At 44.8% G+C, this 7,756-nt stretch overlaps 1 long non-coding RNA gene across 1 annotated transcript in view; it reads right to left on the minus strand.

Annotated features, from left to right (window-relative positions):
• Window positions 1-7,756, minus strand: part of LOC147031023 (uncharacterized) — a 215,243-nt gene that overhangs the window by 197,426 nt on the left and 10,061 nt on the right. The window lies entirely within an intron of this gene.

The raw sequence follows: 7,756 nt of genomic DNA on the forward strand, positions 1-7,756 counted from the left end.
GTCGGGAAGTTGACCGATTGAGTCAGTCCCAATGAGTCACAGAAAGCTTTTGCTGAGGTGCCATGACAGGTGAGAGAGGTACCCACACCGAGCCAACTGGCATGATGACAATTGAAGTCGCCACATAAGAGGAACAGAGAGTTTGGATGAGAAGATAGAAGATGGTCCATGTTTTCGGATAGTGAGGTGTAGATGGAGTCATCACTGTTGGGTGGACGTTACAGTACACATATAAACATGAGGTGGGAGTGGAAGGGAAGCCGTAGCCAGAGGTATTCCTAGGGGTGTGGGGGAGTGAGAGCAGTGCATGGAGAGTGAGGAATAGAGTCTTTGATGAAGAGAGCAACTTCTCCACCAGGACCCAGGCTCAGATCTGTCATTCCGGAGGAGGGAGTAACCAGGGAGAGATACTTGGGAGTCAGACACGTCTTGGGGGAGGAAAGTTTCTGTTCGGCAGATTATGTCTGGTTTGTCAGTGGCAACCTGTATGGAAAGATGTGAAAGGTTTGAGCGAAGGCCCCGGATATTTGAGGTCCACACTTTTAGTGAAGAGGTCGGGGAGGAGGCTTTGGGTGCAGGGGGTGGGGGGGAGTTGGAGGGTAGGACAAGGGTCGAGGAGGAGAGGTAAGGAGGGTTGTTGAAAGAGTGTGGGGGATTGCAGAATAGCTAGGGGAGGGGGCCGGATGAGGAGGATAAAAGGCTCTGTGGTGCTGGGACAGAGGGGGACAAGAGAGGGGGAAGAAGGCAGTTGAGGATTTGAGGAGGCGGAGTGAAGAGATGGAGGTGAGAGGGCAGTGGAAGGAGGCAGCTTTGTGGATGAGAGGGGGGGCAACTTTGAGAAGGATGAGTGACGGGGATGAAAGGTGGGGCAAAGGTGAGGGGGAATTTTTGAGAGGTGAGAGGGAGGCTTGGAGGGAGAAGAGTGGGATGGTTGCTTTGAGAGTGAGAGTGAGGGGTGAGAGGGGTGAGTTGGCAATGAAGTTGGAAAAAAGAATGGTTGATGGAAAGCGAACATTCATAGCAAACTGTGGTTTTTAAAAGTTTTAGGTCAGAGAGGCGATTTAACACATTTCTTGATGGATGCAATGAAGACGAATTCAGAGAATAGAGAGAAGAAGCGCTGTAACAGTTGGATTTTTTGGGCAAGGAATTAAGGAGAGTTCGAAATGAGAGCAGTCTGTTAAAATCGCAGAAGAGTCGTGCATTATGAAACAGTCAAGAGTACCACGTGTGAGAGAGGAAGATGAAGCATGATAAGATATCGTTTTTGTTATTATTTTGAATGTTTGAGAGAGTTTTCAATAGATTAGGTGATGGAAGTGATGTAGAAAAAAATCGAGGAAGAAGAGGAGGAGGAAGAATATGAGGAAGAAGAAGAGATGAAGAAGAAGCAGAATGAGGGGAAAGGTGGGGGGTTTTTTTTTTTTTTTTGAAAGATAAGAAATGGAGATGAGTTGGGAGATATGGGGGACATTCGGAAAGTGGGGAAGATAGAAATTGAAGGTAATTGGGAGAAAAAATAAATAAAACGATTGCACACCGAGGGGAACCGGTAGCCCTTAAGCCAAGGCCTCAAACACCCGGAAAGACATCGTCAACAAAAACTCACAAAATAGCACGATTTTTGAAATAAAATCGAACGAGGAACACACAGTAACATGTAGGGGGGGAAAATAAACAGTTAAAATGGGACAAATAAGGACTGGAAACTTATCTTTGAGATCGTCAGCAGAGAGCTCCTTGGGAGACCTCTCGACGCTCTGAACCCGGAAGTAATGAAAGACTCTCCCTCCTCTTCTCCTCCCCCCCCTCGTGTCCTCTCTCTCCCTCCACCCCCTCTTTCTCTCCTCATTTAATGTTTCCTTCAGCGAAGCAACGGGTTGTATTTGTTGGCTATTTAATAAATCTACCATCATGTCACCACACTGGGTATTGTTCATCCATCTTTATTATTTAATTTCAGAATCCCAGGTCATGTGACTCTTCGGATGAGAGAGAACCGAAGAAACCACAAGGTCGGTTTTGGAGATTCTCATTCGGGGATTTGATGCCGTTTTTCAAAGCACTTTGGAAGAGAAATGCAGAATAAACATAAGGTGATGTGGAGAGATGTTATTGGTGGAAATAAAGATTGTAGTTTCCTTGTTTCTCATTGTAGTTCCCATCCCTCTCATGGGAACTCCTCTCCTCTCATGTGAGATACAAAATCCCCCCAGTCACAAGTTCTTGTTGCTGTGGATGTTTCGAAGTACTGAAGGTCATAACCAGGTGATCGCAGTGGCCGGAACACGGGCAGACATCCTTGCCTCCTGTCTGGGGAAGAACAAAGACAGAAACTCTGGAGTGCTGGAACCTCGACAGGATTCCTGTCCTGAAAGCTCCCACTGCTTGCTGCCTCCCTTTGGTGTAACGAGGGATGAACTCGATAGATACTGGTGTCTGATTGGTCCTGGAGAGGATGGAATGTGGAGAGAGCAGGTCCTCTCTGTGCTCTCATTCACACCTGGTAAGATCTAACTCGATGACAATTACCACCCAGTTATATCATGCTCCATCATGGTTCTTCATTGTACGAAACCATCTTTGTTCGTAATTGCCCTGAAGATGGCAGCAGCTTCTCTCTCCCTCATCGTTTCGTTTTCCTGGTTAAAAATGAGTATTTTGAAAGTGAAGGAGATGTTTTTTTTTCTTCTAAGATTTTTGATATGACGTATAAATTGTTTAATTGGTAACAAGTTGAACAGGTCTCGTGTTTTATTATTACCATTTATTAACCAATTAGTGCAGTGTAACCTTGGTTGAGTTTCCACATCTTACATGATTGTTATCCTGATGGGTTTTCTCATATAACGGATGTTTTTGAACAGAATATACAACAGATGCATTGACGACAAGGACAACAGATGCATTGACGACAAGGACAACAGATGCATTGACGACAAGGACAACAGATGCATTGACGACAAGGACCCCAAATGAATCCACAGCAAGTGAAGAGACCAACAACCCTTCATCACTCTCTGGATGCCGACCGGCTCTCGCTGCAGCAATCACTATCAATGTTCTCGCTCTCTTCCCATTCACCATGTTTGTTTTCCTTGTTAAACGTTATCGTGAAAAACGTTTGTAGAAACATCTGGAGGATGTGCCAACAAAGTCCTTGATGTGTTTCCATATATCCACATGTGATTGGTTTTTTTCAGAAAACATTTGTTTTAAGGAATGTTCAGGAAGAAATTATTTGTTAAAACATTTACCCAACTGTGATATTTGTTTGACATGAAGCTTATGATAATTATACTCCAGCCTGATTTGCTCTTTCTGTGTGAAGTTGTTGATCTTTTTCAGACTTTATTTATTGTTCTGATTATAAAAGGACATGTTTGTGAGTGACAGCGTGCACATGGAAGGGAATTTATGGTAATATACATCTACGTTATATCATTCAGAAAAATTCAAGCTATACATTATATCATCTAACACACAATTATCATGCATTTAAAACATTTTCATGATGTACTTTGATTATTCATGCTTCATAAATATTATCTCACATTTATATCCACGAGCAGAGTACCCGCCCTCCGGGCGATCTTGTTCCAAGCATGCAACACATCCTTCTGACCAATACCTTTATTGGTGCCTCTGCCTCAATCACTTCCTGCCTGCCTCAATCACTTCCAAAAATAAAAATAATAACCCGGGTCACGTGCGTGAAGCAAAAACATACCTTCTGCTTATAATTCAAAACACCTCATTGTACTGGAAAATGTGAGGACAGGAATACTGAGCAGTACATGGTGGAGACCTGTAATACCTTCCCCCACCTGGTGGTGGCGCTACAAAATATCTTTCATGGAGAATTTGCGTCCCTACCCTCCCCCCCCCTCGACAATCAGCAAAGTTATAAACATCCCCATCCATAAATTGGGGTCATGCTGATCCTATGTAGCAAGGCTGGATATCATAGGCCCAGAACTGGAGGAGAAGTCACCTGACAAACAAACAAGCATACCAGTTGGCTGGGTGTGGGTGTCTCTCTCACCTGCCATGACACTTCAGCAAAGGACTTCTGCGACTCATTGGGACTGACACAATCTGTGACCTTCCCGACCCGGATCTCACTACATCATCTCGGCGGGATCTGATTTTGACCAATTTCCTTGCAAATGCCTGCTCTTCTTCGACTGTTCCAATCGGTTCATCTGACCATCTGCTTGTTAAAGTGGACATCTCTCTTCCTGTCCATGGTGGAGTTCCTCAAGGCAGTGTTCTGGGCCATGTTCTTTTTCTGAACCTTTAATGGAGTTCTTTCATCCCCTCTTCCTGTTCAGGCCGGAGTTCCTCAATCCACGATTATGAAACCTGTTCTTTTTCTGCTTTTCATCAACGATCTCTCTGACTCTGGAAAATCCTCTTCATCTCTTTGTTGATGACTCCACCGTCTGCCGTACCATCTGTCATACTTCATACCAGCAAGCAGAAGCTTCTTCACTCTCTGCAGATCTGGACATAATCACAAACTGGTCCATAAAACAAGCATTTGAAAAACCCTCTACTCGTGGAGGTTTCAAATTCCAAGTTACAGTCTGAAATGTCAGTATGATGTGTCATCATAATCTGTCGCTTCCAATGTAATCTCCAGCTTCTGATGGCCGAATAGTTTTATTTTATCATTTATCTTGTTTTTTCGGATCCACATAGTCACAAACCCAAAGAAAAAATTGATAATGAGAAAATATCTTTCATCTAGAAGTGATGGTGGCCTCTTCTAAAGAGGAGTAGAGCTTTGTGAGGGCCATGGTGGCGACCATAGGGGTCCGTTTTTATGAATTGGCTCTCCGTATTCATGTTTCAGAGGAACAAGGTTGGCATCATTGTAATTTGTTATCCCTGATTATGCAAAAGAGCTAATTAGCATAAAAACGATGGGTATAAAAAGGGATTCGTCATCTCTATTGTGGAAATAGTTTTGTTATTCTGACATAAAAAGTTAACGAGATACACTCGGTTAACTTATCGACAGGTAGTGGATAAAAATTTGGACACACCAACGTAGTCACTGAATAGGACGTTGGGCCACCACGTGCGGCCAGTATGGCCTGAATGCGCCATGACATAGGGTCCAGCAGCGTCTGGAATTCTGCAGGAGGGATGCGGCACCATTCTTCCACCAGGAAGTCCATCAACTCACACCTGTTCGATGGAGGTGGAAAATGCTGTCTCAGGTGTCATTCTAGAATATCCCATAAATTCTCGATTGGGTTCAGATCTGGTGACTGAGAAGGCCACGACGTATGGATAACATCGGTGTCATGCTCATCAAACCATTGGGTGACCACTCATGCTCTGTACATGGGGGCAGTGGGGGGATCTTCTCTTGCAGCCATGCTCGCCATGATTACAGGCAACCAGACCTGTGCAGCATTTTTATACATGACCCTAAGCATGCTGAGATGTTATCTGCTGAATGGACACATGGACCACAACTGTTTGGAAACCGTTGCTTGGTGTCCCTCATTTTGCCAGGTGTTATTCCAGGTGTTGCATGAGTTATTTTTCTGTTTTCTGGGAACATTTTCATTCAGTTGAACAGATTGTCCTGGGTGCAGGGAAGGGGGTGTGTGCACGGTGGGCTTCATTGGCCTTTGGCCGATTGAATTTCGTCGAGGAGTGAAGAATCAGTTTAAATGAAGTACTCTCGTCAGAGTAGTATTTCTTTCTTCCAAAACTGTCCTCCAAATACGAGTTTATAACAACAGAGAATCAGCATAATTGGTAGAGCGTCCACTCTCAGTGTGGGCGGTTGGTACGGGCATTGATTGATGTTTCGATTCCAACCCTGGTAAAATAATCCAAAATATTTTAAAAAGAGTATCTGCTGCTTCTTTGATTGAGACTTTGCATGAAAGGATCAATGAGGAGAAGGAAACTCCATTTTATTGGCCCCACTAAGTGCAGAGAAAAAAGTGAGGTTGAACATGATGTCACTTACCCCAAGCTCAGTGGTTGTGCTTGTCCGAAGTTGTTTGGTGCCACCAAAACTGATCAATCTGATGTCTGAACTTCACTCTGGTATTGAGAGTGTTGTGAGATGTGGTGATACCATCTCTGACTTATTTCCAGTTGTTACTGGAGTTCATCAGGGGTGTGTACTGGCCCCTACACTTTTCAGCACTTGCATGCACTGGCTTCTGGGGAGGATATCGGAGAGATAAAGCTGTGGTGCATCATTTGGGAATGTCAAGATCTCTGACCTCGATTTTACAGATGATGCAGTCATCTTTGCGCAGACTTTAGATATCCTTTTGGGGGCCCTCGAGGTGCTGAATGAGGAGTCGGAGCCGCTGGGATTATGGGTTTCCTGGGTCAAAACGAATATCCAGGCTTTCAATGACATATTGGATGCTGCTGTCCTGGCTGTGCCTGTTTGTAGTGAGAATGTTGAGGTCGTGGAGAGATTCACTTACCTTGGCAGTGATATTCATGTCTCTACTGGCTGTGAGTCAGAGGTCAATAGACGTCTGGGTTGGGCCTGGGGAGTCATGGATTCACTGGATCCACTGGGTGTGGTGCTGTCGGTACCTGTGCGGGAGGACGAAAGTCTGAGTCTTCAGGTCCTTGGTGCTTCCAATCTTGCTCTCTGGATGTGAGACTTGGAATCTGACCAAGGATCTGAGACGGAGACTTAATTCCTTCGGGACCAGGTCTCTTCGGAGAATCCTTGACTATCGCTGGTCGGACTTTCTGTCCAACGAACGGTTGCTGACAGAGACTCAAATGAGATTGGTTACCTGCATAGTCCGTGAGCGTCAGCTGCGGCTGTATGGACATGTGGCTCACTTTCCTGATGCTGATCCTGTTCATCAGATTCTCTCAGCGAGGGAGTCTCGTGAGTGGAGGAGGCCAATAGGAGGACCACTTGCCTCATGGTTGCAGCAGGTTGATCGGCATCTCAAGGAGATGGGGATGGGCCAGGCATCTGCCTGGGGGATGGCCAGACGGAGTCCCCTGGAGTACCAGCGGAAAGTGGATGCAGCAACGCGCTGCTCTGGCGCATGCTCCCATACCTGACCTGACCTGGTGGGGATGGAGACCGGATCCTTCATGGAGTCGGGATTTATTGGCACATCTGATGAAATTTAAATGCTCCAATGGCGGTGACGTGCTCCATTTGAAATTGTTTGTTCGCTTTTTGTAGAATTTTGATTCCTTGAATCTGCAATAAAAAGTTGTCGAGGTGTCAATTACGCCAGTGATCAATTGCAAAGTAACAGCAGGATAATTATTGAAGGTATTGTAATCGATCGGGACCGAGCGAGGTCAATGAAAACCACGAGTAGAGCACACACACGAATGACCATGAACCAGATACAGTTGGTTGCTGGAGGAGATGTACTGAACAGCACCATGAGAGGAAGTACCATAAGTCATGAGTCCAATCAACTGATAAAAAGCACAGAATTAAATGAGTGAATCATATGAAATTATTGTCGTCCAGAATTATTGGTAATAGCAAAGACCCATTAATAATTCAGTGGTTGACAGGTATCATCCTTGCCACCACTGTTCCATCCTCACAAGAAACGAGTTAAAATAAAAAGTGAAAAATGATTTTAAAATGTCGTTTCATCCACGAATCGAACATGAGTTGTGTGTCCTCGTCCCAGTGTTTTTGTTTGTTTTGTGAATAATAACCAAGCGATGATTTACTGTTTGCTGATTGGGTGAGGATGAACACAATTACCCTTTCATG

This window comes from Eptatretus burgeri, chromosome 3 (assembly GCF_056783735.1).
Source record: "Eptatretus burgeri isolate ZD-2024b chromosome 3, Ebu_testis_v1, whole genome shotgun sequence".
Classification (NCBI taxonomy): domain Eukaryota; kingdom Metazoa; phylum Chordata; class Myxini; order Myxiniformes; family Myxinidae; genus Eptatretus; species Eptatretus burgeri.